The sequence below is a fragment of the Oryctolagus cuniculus genome, chromosome 5 (assembly GCF_051225735.1).
Source record: "Oryctolagus cuniculus isolate XC-2025 breed Fujian yellow rabbit chromosome 5, ASM5122573v1, whole genome shotgun sequence".
NCBI classification, from domain to species: Eukaryota; Metazoa; Chordata; class Mammalia; order Lagomorpha; family Leporidae; genus Oryctolagus; species Oryctolagus cuniculus.
In genome coordinates, this window is record NC_142871.1 from 104,880,625 (window position 1) to 104,897,357 (window position 16,733).

General features: G+C 37.9%; 1 pseudogene; it reads right to left on the reverse strand.

Moving 5' to 3' along the window:
- Window positions 1-342: 342 nt before the first annotated feature.
- Window positions 343-16,733, reverse strand: part of LOC103349841 (sodium- and chloride-dependent creatine transporter 1 pseudogene) — a 155,565-nt pseudogene continuing 139,174 nt past the window's right edge.

Genomic DNA, 16,733 nt, shown 5'->3' on the forward strand with positions numbered 1-16,733 from the left:
TATGAGTTTTTTTTTAGTTGAAATATTTTAGATGGGGATTTCATAAAGCCTATTCAATACATATTTTTATCTGTAGCCTTTTCTCTAACATATCTTTAAGTGATTTTGCAAAAATAGAAAATACAAGACTCAGGCAGAAGAATGCCTTGGAGCTGGACAAGTACTGGTCCCAGCAGACCGAGGAACGCATGCAATAACCACCTCGCCGTCAGCCATTAGCGCTGCGGAGGCGATGCTCAAGGAGTTGCTATACAAGTGCCAGTCCTGGGAGATCGACCTGGGTCAGTCTGGGGAACAGCATTAGGGACACCGAGGCCCGCCACACCATGCAGATGGAACAGCTCAATCGGGTTCTGCAGCACCTGGTGTCAGAGCTGGCACAGACCAGGTCAGAAGCACAGTGGAAGACCCAGGAGTAGGAAGCTCTGCTGAGCAACAAGTTTGGAGGCTGAAATCGCCACCTACCAGCTTCTGCTGGAAGACAGGGAGGAGCCACACGCTGGAAGGCAGGAACTCCATGCAAACCATGCAGAAGACTGCCACGCGCAGCATCGTGGGCAGCACAGTAATGGCTGACCAAAGACACAAAAGTTCTGAGGTGTCGAGGCACAGAAGCAGAGTGTCCTTTGGTGAGAGGGGGATATAAAGGTTCAGAGGTCACAGAAAAAAATAGTTTTAATATAGTGAAAAAACTGGAAAAGGAAAAATGCAAAAAGATTTCAACAGATTCTGAGAATACTAAATGAAAATGGGAGAAAGTTAACCGTTAAACTAGCTTAGCAAAAGCCATAGGTTAGAGTACTTGAACAGGTTGCTTCAGAGCACAGAGCACAAGTCAGTAATCCTGACTTGGAAAGGCTTAGGATTTGGAAACACTGGGATTTTTAGAGGTAACTCGTGAGGTTGAAAACCATGGAGATTAATTACGTAAAGCAATTAAACTACCCATCTCTATCTCTAACTTATAATAAAAATGTCAATAAACCATAACGTAATATTTTTTCTTTTTCCAAAAGAAATTAAATGTACCCAGAGCAGAGAATTTCACTTTCTATCCAACAAAGCAACCACCATCCAAAGCCAGGAGCTAGGAGCTTTCTCTGGGTCTCCCATGCAGGTACAGGGCTCAAGGACCTGGACCATCCTCACTGCACTCCTGGGTCACAGCAGAGAGCTGGACTGAAAGAGGAGCAACTGGGACAGAACCGGCGCCCTCACCGGGACTAGAACCTGGGATGCTGGCACTGCAGGTGGAGGATTAGCCTAGTGAGGTGCGGCGCCAGCCAAACGTTTTTTTTTTTTTTTTTTTTTTTTGACAGAGTGAACAGTGAGAGAGAGAGAGAGACAGAGACAGAGACAGAGAGAAAGGTCTTCCTTTGCCGTCGGTTCACCCTCCAATGGCCGCCACGGCAGCGCGCTGCGGCTGGCACACTGCGCTGATCTGAAGACAGGAGCCAGGTGCTTCTCCTGGTCTCCCATGGGGTCAGGGCCCAAGCACTTGGGCCATCCTCCACTGCACTCCCTGGCTATAGCAGAGAGCTGGACTGGAAGAGGGGCAACCGGGACAGAATCCGGCGCCCCGACCAGGACTAGAACCTTGTGTGCCAGCACCGCTAGGCGGAGGATTAGCCTGTTGAGCCGCGGCGCTGGCTAAAAGGTATTGCTAAACATAATGGGCTTAGTAAGTTAATGTTATTGCACAAAATGAAAAAAAAATAGCTGAACAAATTATTTAACAAACAAAATCTGTGACTGAGAGAGAGAGGGACAGTTCTAGGAGAAGAATTTATTTTTGAAAAGGTATTGTTATTCAAGGAGCCCAAAAGGAGACACTGGAATCATGAATTACAGTGTCATGCAACTAACAATAGGAGCACAAGAAAAAATATTTAAACACACACACACACAAACAAACACACACTAACACAAGTGAAGACTGGTGTTTGCTAGGGTCATGGCAAAGTCACGGGGGTTGCTAATTAGCATAAAGTTTCAGCTAAACAAAAGAAATATCTTTCAAAAACATGTTGTATAACATTGTACAGTCAACAATAGTCAATTGTACACTAAAATAATAAGATGAAATTGTAAAAAGTATTCTCATAATCCTATTCAATAACATTCTGTTAATCCTAAATAATGCAATGAAATAGAAATAAAGTTTGCCCACTGGATAAAATAAATAAGAGGACTCTTGCATGCAATGAGAGGCTTTTCTGTGTAAAAAGGCCCAAAGATTTTACAAAAAAATCCCACAAATAAGTGACAGAAAATCAATAGTTTTAACATAAGAGCAATGAACAATTTGAACATACATATTACCATTTCCAATGGCAATTTAAAAATATGTACTTATGTTTTCACATGATGAAGTTCTTTTCAAACTACTTAAAGAATACTTACATAAATGGATCATGTATTCATACATTGCAAGACTGTATTCTCCAAAGCGTCATTTGATCTCAATTTTATCTATAGATTCAACCTAATTCCAAGGAAAATTCCAGAAATTAATTATACTTACTAACAAACTTAGTTTATTTTAAAGTTCATATGCAAACCCAAATGACCCTTCGTAGTCAGAATAAAAAATTGGAAGTTTAATACCATATGCACTCAATATTTACTATAAAGTTCTGGAAAGACCAATAGCATGGAGAGAAGGATCATCATTCAAATGCAGTCAACTGATCATGGACAAAGGAGCAATGGAATTTCAATGGAAAAATAATAGCTTTTATACAAATAGTGTGCAATAATTGAACATATATGTGTCAAAAGTTAATCTCTATGCAGATCTAATGCCCTTTACACTCTTCACTAAAAATAATTGAATTTATAGATCCAGTTGTTAAAGTTAAGTAATGAACATTTAGGAAAAGCAAAAACTTCTAGTAACAAGATGCCAGAACAATACAAAAACACTACTCAAGACAAAAAAAAGTGGTAAATCGGTATTCATTAAAATGTAACACTTTTGCTCAGTAAAAGACTATCTCAAGGACATAGAACAGATAAACCACAGACGAAAAGAAAATATTTCCAAAATATACCAATAACTCAAATATAAGCAGTAACAGATAAAAATGAGCCACAAATCTCAGTCCACTGGAGAAAACACCTAACTTGTGCATATGTAGAGTTGGCAACAAAACATGTGGAATGATGTAATTTGTAATCAGCAGATAACAAATTAAAACAATCATGGCTAAACATAGAGGGCTAAAAAAGAATAGCAGTACCAAATGCTGAGGCATATACAGGCAAACATAAACTCTCATTCATTGCTAGCGGGTAGTCAAAACAGTACAACCACTTTAAAAATCAGTATGACAGTTTCAAGCAAAGTAAATGTAGGATTACCATATGATCTAATAATCATACACCAATGCCATCACTAAATGAAGTTAAAAATGGCTACAATAAAAATTAACTGCAGGGTGTGTATATGTGGTAACTTTGTTCATAATTGCCAAAATCCAGAAGATACAAATAACTCCTTTTTAATTTAATAAGGTTAAATGACAAACTGTAGCACATCCACAAAAGGGAACAGTTTTCAGTAATCTCAGACACGCAGAAAAAAAGAAGACAAGGTTGAGACTTGACAGCCTAGTAGCCAATCTGACAAGCTATATGCTGCATAATTCCATCTGCATTTTATTCTGGAAAAAGGAGAAATAAGAGGACAATAAAAGGATACACTGATTCCCAAAGGCTGATAAAAGGTCAAGTACAGGGAATTTTTAAGGCACTGCAAAAACTGTACTCACACAACTCAAAAAGAGAAGCTTCATCAAAGCAAAATTTGAAAAAATCATTAAGCAGTTATGTGATGCAAGGTAATAATGCAAATTATGACAAGGGAATTTATATTAGAAATATATGAAAAAATCTCACTGAAGGAGGTGGAGAAACAGTACAGATTTAAATATTTTGGGAAATGAATGGAGATTGTAAGACCAAAGGCAAGATTAAAAGCCCAGAAGGACATTGCGTGGTAAAATGCTTTTCAGTAAACATATGAGTTAATCTTTTATTTTATGTTTGTTCAAAAATAGATACAAATTAATATATCACTATAGTTTTAATGATTTATGACTTTTAAAATTTACTTTATATGACTGAAATTTAACATATTTTCTTTTTATTATTGTGTATGACCCATGCCTATTTTCCTCCTGCACTATGGACTTTCCAGTTTTCATTTGTTGAACTGTTTATTTAGTGGAGCCAACTAATTCTTTGCCTATAATGTCAAATAAAGTCTATTTTCTCAAGGTCTGTGCTGTGGCATAGCAGCTTGCGACTGCTCCATTTCTGATCCATCACCCTGCTATGTGCCTGGGAAAACAATGGAAGATGGCTCAAGTCTCCATCGTGGGAGACCTGGAAGAAACTCTTGGCTTCTGGCCCTTGAAAGTTCCAGCTTCAGCCATGTGGCCATTTGAGGAGTGAATCAGCGGATGGAAGTCTCTCTCTCTCTCTCTCTCTCTCTCCCCCTCTCTCTCCTCCCTTCTTTTTTCTCCCACCCCCTCTCTCCTTCTCTGTAAATTGCCTTTCAAATAAATAAATAAATCTGTTAAAAATCTATTATCTCAAAGAATCATAACAATAATAAGATGTTATCTTAGTATAAATATATACCTGAATTGAAAAATTAAGGAAAAGAGCATGAATACTGTGAGCTGTTTTCTCATTGTTGGAGTGGAAATTTACAGAAATGCAGAGGGTAGAGGAGATAATGATCCATATTTAATGGATTATATTTGGATAGCTCATTGGGAACTTAATATTGGAATCAACAGTTTCATATAGAAGTATTTATAGAGTGTGTGTGTGCACACATGAGTACACACACACACACGTATTGCTTTGTCATCCTATGAAGTCTAAAGGAAACATCCCATTACCAGCATGCACATCCATTCATTAAAACCAGAGGAAAAAATACTAAAAAAAATCAAAAGTCAGAAGCAATGAACTGGACAAAAAAAGAGAATGTATTTCAGCCTATTATGTCAATAATCACTATAAATGTGAGTGGTATATACATCTAATAAAATGACAGAAATTGTCAAACTGGACAAAACTAAGAGATCCAACCATATGCTGCCTGCCAGAAAATCTCTTGACATAAAAAGACTCAGACAGGTTTTAAGTAGAGGAATGAAGAAAGGTATACTATACTAACATTAACCAAAGAAAACATAAATATTTTCATTAATTTTCTATAAAGCTGACTTTTAAACAAGAAAGGGTAAAGATAAACATTAAATAATAATAAAGGCAATTATTTTTTAAGATTTATTTATTTTACTTGAAAGTCAGAGTTACACAGAGAGAAAAGGCGAAGCAGAGAGAGAGAGGTCTTCCATTCGCTGGTTCACTCACCAGTTGGCCACAATGGCCAGAGCTGTGCCGATCCAAAGCCAGGAGCACTTTCTGGGTCTCCCCCGTGGGTACCAAGGACTTAGGCCATCTTCTACTGCTTTCCCAGGCCATAGAAAAGAGCTGGATCAGAAGTGGAGCAGCCAGGACTCAAACTGGCGCCCATATGGGATGCTGGCACAGCAGGCGGCAGCTTTACCCGCTATGCCAAAGCGCTGGCCCTGGCAATTATTTTCCAGTAAGTAGAATAATCCTAAAAGTGTGTCCACATAAAATTAGAATATCAAAACACACAAATCAAAAATCTGATATAATTGAAAATACATATAAATGTTCAGTTATCATTGGGGACTTCAGAGCCCCTTGGTCATCAATTAGTGTATCACACAGGAAACTTAATCAGAAAGGAAAAAGATGATCTAAAGGAAAAGATGACCTCCCATCACTGCTATGAATCCAATTGGAAGACCCTGGGGACACATTTGAGCATTCTTCTATTCTATTCTCAGATTAAATTTATAAGTATTTGATTATTCCAAACTATTATAGAGTTTCCCCAAAGTTCTCTAGTAATTTCATGGCTTCAGTTCATAGATTAAGGTTTTTGATCTATTTTGAGTGGAGTTTAAGATGATAAGGTAAGGGTGTTGTTTCATATTTCTGCACACGGAGATCTAGTTTTCACAGAATAATTTGATGAAGAGTGCCCTTTATCCAGGGATCATTTTTGATTACTTTGTCAAAGATTAGTTGGTTGTTTGATGCATGGATTAATTTCTGGAGTTTCTATTATTCCCTATTCAACTACATTTTGGTAAAAGTACCAGGGTGTTTTGATAATACCTTTCCTGTAGTATGTCTTGAAATTTGATATTGTGATGCTTTGTTTTTGCTATGTTTCACTTGAAACAAATAAGATTTATCCTTGATATGCAAGGATGGTTCAACATTCACAAATCATTGTGATGTATCATATTAGCAAATTGAAGAACAAAACCCATATGATTATCTCAATACATGCAGAATAAGCATTTGATAAAATAAAATACTCATTTTTTTTTTGACAGGCAGAGTGGACAGTGAGAGAGAGAGACAGAGAGAAAGGTCTTCCTTTGCTGTTGGTTCACCCTCCAATGGCTGCTGCTGCTGGCGCGCTGCAACCAGCACACCGCGCTGATCCGAAGGCAGGAGCCAGGTGCTTCCTCCTGGTCTCCCATGGGGTGCAGGGCCCAAGCACTTGGGCCATCCTCCACTGCCTTCCCTGGCCACAGCAGAGAGCTGCCTGGAAGAGGGGCAACCGGGACAGAATCTGGCGCCCCGACTGGGACTAGAACCCGGAGTGCCAGCACCGCAAGGCGGAAGATTAGCCTATTGAGCCACGGCACTGGCCATAATACCCTTTCATGATGAAAACTTTAACAAAATTATTTATAGAAGGAACATTCCTCAACACAATCAAAGCAATTTATGACAAACTCATGGCAAGAAAATTTGGAATCATTACCACTGAGATCTGGAACCAGACAAAGATGCCCACTCTGGAAATATTAAAGAGAGCCATTAAGCAAGATAAAGTAACAAAAGGCATACAAATTTGGAAGGAAGAAGTCAAACAATGCCTATTTGCAGATGACATGCTTCTATATTTAGGGAATCTAATGGCTCCACTAGGAGACTATTGGAACTCATAGAAGAGTTTGGTAAAGTGGCAGAATATAGAATCAACAGACAAAATAAATACCCTTTATCCACACAAAAAATGCTATGGCTGAGGAAAAACTTCTAAGATCAATTCCATCTACAATGGCTACAAAAACCAAATCAAATACCTTGGAATTAATTTAGCCAAGAATGTCAAGGATCTCTAAAATGAGAATTACAAAACATTAAAGAAAGAAATAGAAGGCAAAAAATGGAAAAACCTTCTATGCTCATGAATTGGAAGAACAAATATCATCAAAATGTCCATTCTTCTGAAAGCAATTTACAGATTCAATGCAATACCAATAAAAATACCAAGGGCATTCTTCACAGATCTAGAAAAATTGATGCTGAAATTCATATAGAACACAGAAGACCTGGATATCTAAAGTGATCTTATACAAGAAAAACAAAGCTCGAAGCTTCATAATACCAGATTTCAAAACATACTTCAGGGCAGTGATAATCAAAACAGCCTGATACTGGTACAAAAACGGGTAGATAGACCAGTGGAACAGAATAGAAATGCCAGAAATCAACCCATACATCTACAGATGATTTTGACAAAGGTGCTAAAATCAATCCCTTGAGCAAAGGCCATCTCTTCAACAAATAGTGCTGGGAAAACTTTATCTCCACATGAAGAAGTATGAAGCAAGACCCCTATCATAACCTTACACAAAAATACACTCCAAACGGATCAAAGACCTAAATATATGACATGATATCATCAAATGATTAGGAAGCATTTAAGAAACCCTGCAAGACATTGGCATAGGCAAACAGTTCCTGGAAAAGACCCCAGAGGCACAGGTATTTAAAGCTGAAATTGACAAATGGGATTACATCAAATTGAGAAGCTTCTGCACTGCAAAAGAAACACTGAGCAAAGTGAAGAGGCAACTGATGGAATGGGAGAAATTATTTTCAAACTGTACAACTGATAAAGGATTAATACCAGAATATATAGAGAGAGATCAAGAAACTCAACAACAACAAAACAAATAACCAAGTTAAGAAATGGGCAAAGGACTTAAACAGACATTTTTCAAAAGAGGAAATCTAAATGGTCAACAGAAATATGAATAAGTGTTCAGGATCACAAGAAGTCAGGGAAATGCAAATCAAAACCACAGTGAGGTTTTACTCACTACCATTAGATTGGCTTTCATACACAAATCAACAAATAACAAATGCTGGTGAAGATGTGTGGCAGTGGGGGAATGTTACTCTAATCCATCATGGGTGGGAATGTAAAATGATAAAGCCACTGTGGAAGATAGTATATAGATTCCTCAGAAATATGAATATAGACCTACCATATGACACAGCCATCCCACTTCTGGGAATTTACCCAAAGGAAATGAAATCGGCATATTAAAGAGTTATCTGTACCCCTGTGTTTATTGCAGTTCAATTCACAATAGCTAAGAAACAGAATCAACCCAAATGCCCATCAACGTAAGACTAGATAAAGAAATTATGGGGTATGTACACCATGGAATACTACACAGCAGTAAAAAAGAAATTCTTTTGTTTGCAACAAAATGGATGAAACTGGAAAACATTGTAATGAGTGACATAAGCCAGTCCTATAAAGACAAATACCATATGTTCTCCTTGATCTATGATAACTAATAGAGCACCTGAAAGGTAATTTATAGAAGTAAAATTAGTACTTTGGGATGCAATTACTGAACAGTTCTTGTCTCTACTGTTTAGGAAATATTTTTCCATACATTTGTTGAACTCTTAACTTATTATAAAGTTAATCAAATGTGTATAAAGTTTGTTGAAAATTGATCTTAGTAAAAAATAAAAATGTAAATAGGATAGTGAGGAAGAAAAGGAGTGGGAGTGTGGCTGGGAGGGCAGATATGGTAGCAAGAATCACTATATTCCTGATGTTGTATGAGATACATGAAGGTTTTTATTTTATTTTATTTTTCTGACAGGCAGAGTGGACAGTGAGAGAGAGAGACAGAGAGAAAGGTCTTCCTTTGTCGTTGGTTCACCCTCCAATGGCTGCCGCGGCCAGCGCGCTGCGGCCGGCACACCGCGCTGATCCGATGGCAGGAGCCAGGTACTTATCCTGGTCTCCCGTGGGGTGCAGGGCCCAAGCACTTGGGCCATCCTCCACTGCACTCCCGGGCCACAGCAGAGAGCTGGCCTGGAAGAAGGGCAACCGGGACAGAATCCGGTGCCCCGACCGGGGCTAGAACCCAGTGTGCCGGCGCCACAAGACGGAGGATTAGCCTAGTGAGCCGCGGCGCTGGCTTGTACATGAAGTTTTTATTGCTTAAATAAAAGATTTCTGGGGAAAGAAAGAAACTCAATAACAATAAAGCCAGCTACCCAGTTAAGAAATGGGCAAAAAACTTGACCAGGCATTTTTTAAGAGAAGAAATTCTAATGGCCACCAGACACTTGAAAAAAATGCTCAGAATCACTAGCTATCAGGGCAACACAAATCAAAACCAAAATGTGGTTTTGCCTCAACCCTGTCAGAATGGCTTTCATACAGAAATCAACAAACAACAAATCCTGGCAAGGGTGTGGGAAAAAAGTTACCCTATCTTGTTGGTGGGAATGTAAAGTGGTGCTACCACTGTGGAAGACAACATGGAGATACTTCAGAAATCTTAATATAGACCTTCCATATGATCCAGTCATGCCACTCCTAGGAATTTACCCAATGGAAATGAAATCAGCATATGAAAATGTGATCTGCATTCCCATGTTTATTGCAGCTCAATTTACACTAGCTAAGATATGGAATCAATCCAGATGTCCATAAACTGAAGATCAGATAAAGAAATTATGGTATATATATATATATATACACACACACACACACTGTGGGATAGTACACAGCTGTATACATCCATTTTGCAACAAAATGGATGTGACTGGAAACAATTATACTTAGAGAAATAAGCCAATCCCAAAGAGACAAATACCATATGTTCTCCCTGATCTGAATTAACCAATAGAGTACATAAAGGTAATCTATTGGAGTTAAACTGACTTAGAGGTAAGATGATTTTGAACACCCCTTGTCTCAATTACTCATTAACTGTGTTTTTTTCTTTCTTCATACTATTTTTGAACTCTTTACTGTAGGGTTTACCTTATGAATATAAAGATAACTGAAAATAGATCTTTAAGAAAGAATAAGAATGAGGGTAGGAGAGGGAGGAGATAGAAGGGTGGGAGTGTGAGCAGGAACCAGGGTAGGGTGGAAAGTATCACTATGTTCCTGAATCTGTATATATGAAATACATATAATTTGCAAATTAAATATATATTTTAAAACAATTAGATTTACCAGTAAGGGGTATGGATTCTTAAATAAATTAATGGTTTGAATGTTTTAGGCAGTATTTACTAAGCTTCCATGAAATAAGAAAATATTTAAGAGTGCACTGCTCTTTAGTTTATACAAAATGCCAAGAAAATTGTTGGGGCCAAGGCTATGGTGTAGCAGGTAAAACTGCTGCTTGCAGCACCGGCATCTCACATGGGCACCTGTTTGAGTCTCAGCTGTTCCAATTCTAATCCAGCTTCCTATTAATGTGTCTGGGAAAGCAGCAGAAGATGGAACAAATACTTGGGCCCCTGCCACTCATGTTGGAGCCTCGAAAGGTGTTCCTGACTCCTGGCCTTTGTGGCCTTTTGTGGAGTGAACCAGCTAGTGGAAGTTCTTATCTCTCTGTCTCCTGCTTTTTCTTTCTCTTTCCTTTCTCTCTCTTTCCCTTTAACTCTGACTTTCAAAAAAAAAAAAAAGAAATAATTTTTTTAAATGAAAAGAATTCTCAGTGGTAAATAATTTCAAACTGCAATAATATCAAAGTAATCATTGTGCATAATCAGATATTCATGAATATTTGAAAACTATTCCTTTATCATCTTCCTTCTGAGCTGGTAAATTGGTAAAATATTAGTCAGAAGGCTTCCAACTTATTGCAATTGAGGGAACAAATTACAATCACAAGACTGACTTTACTCTCTCACATTAGTCTAGTCCACAGTTCTTTCAAATTCTGATGAAATTCAATTTTTCATGCATTGACACTGATGGACGGTTGTTATTTTTAGTCCCAGTTCTTTAACAAGTCACCACAGTTAGAAGTGCCCTGGCTAACATGATGGTGGTTACAGATTTGATTGAGATTATTCCTGACACAGGTCAGGCAGAGCAGTAGACTGGGTCATACTGTCCTGACCACTGGTCTCTTCCTTGCCCTTGTGACTTAAAGAAATATGAACCAATTCAGATCATGCAGCATTCTAGTGGTAATCATTTCTAATGGAGTGTGGTTACATGATGTTGCAGAAATATCTATACCACCCTGGTAATATATCTTCTTTCCACAGAGCAAACAGTGCCCTATTTGAAAAGAATGACCACATTCATCATCATCTGCCTGGGTGTTAAACTTCACATGGTTGCTGTACTGATTTACTAAACAAAAAGCAGAAGAATACTTAAATATGCTGGAACACAAGCAAACAAAGGATTTATACTCATATAAATATTGAATAGTACATTTCTATTTTTTTCCAGATGAGTGTCCGGTCATTCAAACAATAAATGATTTTATTCTCTTTATTCTGTTTGAGGTTCTAAAGATGGTTAAATAATAATGAATCTTGTAGTTAGGCAACAAAATACAATAAAAGGTGTTAAAGTGACATCTTCAAAATTTAACTTGCAAGTATTACAAATGGTTTATCTTCTTTAGAAAGAGGCAATAAGACAGATAATAAGTATAGTCTAATCCTGTGGCAGGGAAGGACAGCTGCCTATTCCATACCCATTCTCTTCCCCTTCCTTAGTAACAGCATACAAATCTTATTTCATATAGCAATGTGTCAGCTTAAAACACACACACACACACACATACACACACATACACCTGTATTTTTTAGCTTTCTTTGCCACTAGATAGGTGAATGGAATGTAAGTGAGTAATGTTTAAATCTTCTGAGAACACTTTTGAAAGGGGTCTTATGTTAGCTAGAAATTCCCTTATTCATCTTACGTCCTCTTTTTTCTCATTTCCTTGACTCCAGAAATGATAGTTGAGTCTTCAGAAAGCATTGTTTGACAGTGAGGTAACCTCAAGTAGGAAAGTCTTTCACCAGGAACAACTCTTTGGAAAGAAGGAACTCTCCTGGACTGACTTACTCTGGATTTCTTTGTGAGAGACAAAAATATAATAACCTTGAGTAAGACTGTTAGTAATAATCATCTTACTAGCAGAATTCCATCCTATATATGAGACAACTTCAAGTTCTGTGAATGGAATATTTTATTCTTTCATCTAGTCTTGAGCATTGTGACATTATTCACTTAGCATTAGATTTGCCCAGACACTTGTCCAGAACTATCCTGACAAGCGAGATGAACTTGCCAAGCAGGTGAGTGGCTTCTGCAGTCCCTGAACCAGCTACCAACCATTCCCTATCTTTGTAGATCATGATGCATTAACAATCCACACATTTGGTTAGTGATGGCTGTCTGTGCTTGGATTTCCATGATATGAATACATTCTACTAAAATCAATGTTGTAAAGTAATTCATATCTGCCCTTGAGATTTATGGATCAAGTGGAAATAACACTCAGGGCTAATGTAGCCATATAACTGAACTCATTTCTTAAAATCTACCCAAAAGCATATCCAAATTGATCAGAAATTTCAATCAAAAAGGTAAAATTTTCACATATAAAAGTATAAGTGAATGCATAACTGGAAGTGGGGCAAATTATTTCTTCTAATGATTTAAAATCAAGATCAACGAATAGAAAACACTAGTAAATTTGATTCTCATGCAACTGAACTTTGGACAGTTAAATATGCCCTGAGAAAATTTATATTCATTCATTTAAGGGACCAAGGATAAATATCCATAATATACAAAAGCATCTAGAATTGGAAAAGGAAATTATGAGAAAAAAGGCCTTATGAAAAAGGAGATAGGAAACCTGAAGACAGTAAGAGGAAGAAGACATGCAAATTTCCTTCCCATATAAAAAGACACTCGGCAGCTTTCAGAGCAATATGAATTCCAACTACACTGGGGACTGAATTTTACATGTTACAGGTAGACAAATCCAAAAATTTTCACCACACATTTAGCTGTTAAGACTGTGGGGATTGGCCGGCGCCGCGGCTCACTAGGCTAATCCTCCGCCTAGCGGCGCTGGCACACCGGGTTCTAGTCCGGATCGGGGCGCCGAATTCTGTCCCGGTTGCCCCTCTTCCAGGCCAGCCCTCTGCTGTGGCCAGGGAGTTCAGTGGAGGATGGCCCAGGTGCTTGGGCCCTGCACCCCATGGGAGACCAGGAAAAGCACCTGGCTCCTGCCATCGGATCAGCGCGGTGCGCCGGCCGCAGCGCACCGGCCGCGGCGGCCATTGGAGGGTGAACCAACGGCAAAGGAAGACCTTTCTTTCTGTCTCTCTCTCTGTTCACTCTGCCTGTAAAAAAAAAAAAAAAAAAAAAAAAAAAAGACTGTGGGGATACAAGTCATTTTACAAATTGTGGGAGTGAATTTCAAATAATTCAACCAGAAGGATAATTCGACAGTATCTAGTAAAATTACATAAAGATATATATTTTGACCCGGCAATATCACTGTCCAAAAAAACACACTAGAAAAAATCCATAAAGTCAAATGTGCAATTTATGAGTAAAATCATAGGAAGAAACCAGTTAAGAATTGATGGAACATACAACAGAATGTCCATATAATGCCATATTATGCAGTGCAAAAATGAATAAGAAATATCTCAAAATACTACAAAAAATACTACTACCAAAGGAATTTAGATTACAATGTTTAGAAAAGTTAGGGTGGAGTATTCATATTAAGTTCCTATTTATTTATAGAAAGGAAGGGTTAAAATATAATTCAATGTATTGTTATATTAAGTTTCATTTTGTCTCTGAAATGCAGTAATCCTTTAGTTAAAAAGTTTTTTCTGGGGCTGGGTCATGGTGCAGTAGGTTAGTCCTCCACCTGCGGTGCAGGCATCCCATATGGGCACCGGTTCTAGTTCTGGCTGTTCCTCTTCCAATCCAGCTCTCTGCTGTGGCCCGGGATAGCAGTAGGAGATGGCCCAAGTGTTAGGGCCCCTGTACCCGCGAGGGAGACCAGGAAGAATCATGTGGCCCCTGCTTCGGATCGGCACAATTCTGGCCCAAATCATTCAATTTCTTAAGTTATTTTAAGTCATCACGTTATTGGGATAGTTTTGATGGCTTTTTAAAATTTAATGTTATTTATTTAAAAACAAAATTACAGAGAGATGGAGAGAGAGAAATCTTCCATCCACTGGTTCACTCCCCAGATGGCCACAATGGCTAGGGCTGACCCAGGCCAAAGCCAGAAGCCCAGAGATTTCCCACATGTGTGGCCAGGGCACAAACACTTCAGTTATTTTCTGCTGTTTCACAGGTATACTAGCAGGCAGGTGGATTGGAAGTGGAGCATGTGGGAGACCAATTGATACTCAAATGGGATGCCAGCATTGCAGGCAGTGGCTTCTTCTATTAAGCCACCAGGTAAGCCCCTTGCTGTTGTTATTCTAAGATTGTTACATAAATATTGTGAGATACAGCGAGATAAAGCAAAGGGGTACTTTTGTAAATGTACCTTGGGAACTGAAATCTTTGACATAGAAGAAAAAGGAATACAATATGCATTAGTTTCCTATGCCTTTTGCAAAAACCATAATTTTGGTATCTGAAAATGTTATTCTCTCGGTGTCTGGATGACATAAGTCTGAAGTCAGCTTCACTAGACCAAATCAAGGTGTTGTTATGAGCACACTCCCAAAGTTCCACTTTCCTTTTATTCTAAGCTTGTTGAGTTGCATCCCTTGGCTTTTGTTCGCTTATTTCGGTGGTCATATTGCCTTTTTCTATGTCAAATCTCTGTCTGCTTACTCTTAACTCAAACTTTTGATTATCCATATGGTCATTCAGGTAATCCCAGATAAATTCCACATCTTGTAATCATATATGCAAGATCCTTGATATTATATGTAACATTCATTGGGCTCCTTGGAGTAGGATCTCAAGATTTTCAAGAATAATTTTATAGGGTACCAAAATCTATCTGTCTTCTGACCCCAAAGATTCTCATTTAAACTATATGGGAAAAATTTTACCCATCTGATCATTTCCAAGAGAGTACCAACTTGAAATCCAAAATTTCACTTAATACTTTATTTTGAGAGATTCAAATCTTAACTACATCATATAAATCAGATAGAGGTGAGACTTTGAATATGAACCATCTTGGGTTAAAATCTCTATTTATATGAGACACTGAAACTAAAAATCAAGTTATCTGGAATAGAGTAACAATTATATGCATCTTCATTTCAAAAAGAAGAAAATGGAAAGAAAAAAAATTACCAGCTGTTTTAGTAACATTTCCTCACAGTAAGTGCTGTGTGTGTGTGTGTCTGTAAGAAGATCATATTAGAGAGACAGAAGGACATAAAAGAGACATACCAAGACAGAGATGGAGAAAATGGGAGGAATTTGCCCGGCTATTGTAGGGACTGGTCATCCGTAATCTGCAGGGCAGGCCAGCACAGAGAATACTTAGGAAAAAATTAATATTACAGCTGTAATCAAAGGTTGTATGGAAGCTGACTTCCTTCACTGTCAGAGAATTTAAGACTTTCAACAGATGGGATGCGTACCCCCACATTATGGAGGGTAATCTTCTGTAATTAAATGCTAGGGATTGGCATAGTTCTTGGGACCCTACCATGTATGTAAGAGACTGGGCTGGAGATCCAGGCTCCTTTGGCCTGACCCAGTCACAGTCCTTGTGGCCAGGTAAGGAGTGAACCAGTGGATGGAAGATCTCTGTCCCCCTCTTTCTGCCACTCTGCTTTTCAAATAAATAGAATAAATCTTTTAAAAAAAATAGTGATTTAAAACGTACACATGTATTCTCTTATAGTTGTGACTAGAAGTCTGAAATCGGAACTGTGGGCCAAGATCATACCAGTAGCAGAATTGTGCTCCCCCTAATGCTTTAGGGAAAAATCTGTTTCCTTGACTCTTCCAGCCTGTAGAGTTTAATTATTTGTTTCTTTTCTTTTTTTTTTTTTTTTTTTTTTTTTTACTTACAACAAGGTATGGTGCTAATTTGTAAACTTAAAGGCCTAAAACAAAGATAGCCATAGTAACATCTAGCTAATATATTGTATAAATATCAATTACTCCTAGGAGAAAAAAAATAACTTCTGTGAGAGGCAGCTTGTGTTAGAACTGGCATGGGAAATACACGAAGGGAGCTTGGGATGTTATGTCAATCTAGAAGACAAATAAGCTATCAGGCTATTGAAGTATTATCAAAAAGGCTCAAGAGGTCACTTAAAGAGGCTATAACTTGACTTACTGCTCATCCATATAAACAAATTTAATTGGAGTGAAACACATCAAAGATATTTAAATTAATCAGTCTACAATATTTTAAAATTACAGCTAAAAATCACCTTTAGAGGCTATTAAAAACAAAATAATTTTAAAATATAATTACTAAAGGAAAACAATCAAGAATTTTCTATCCCTGTAAAAAAATACTTGATAAAGAGAAACCACTATTTATAAA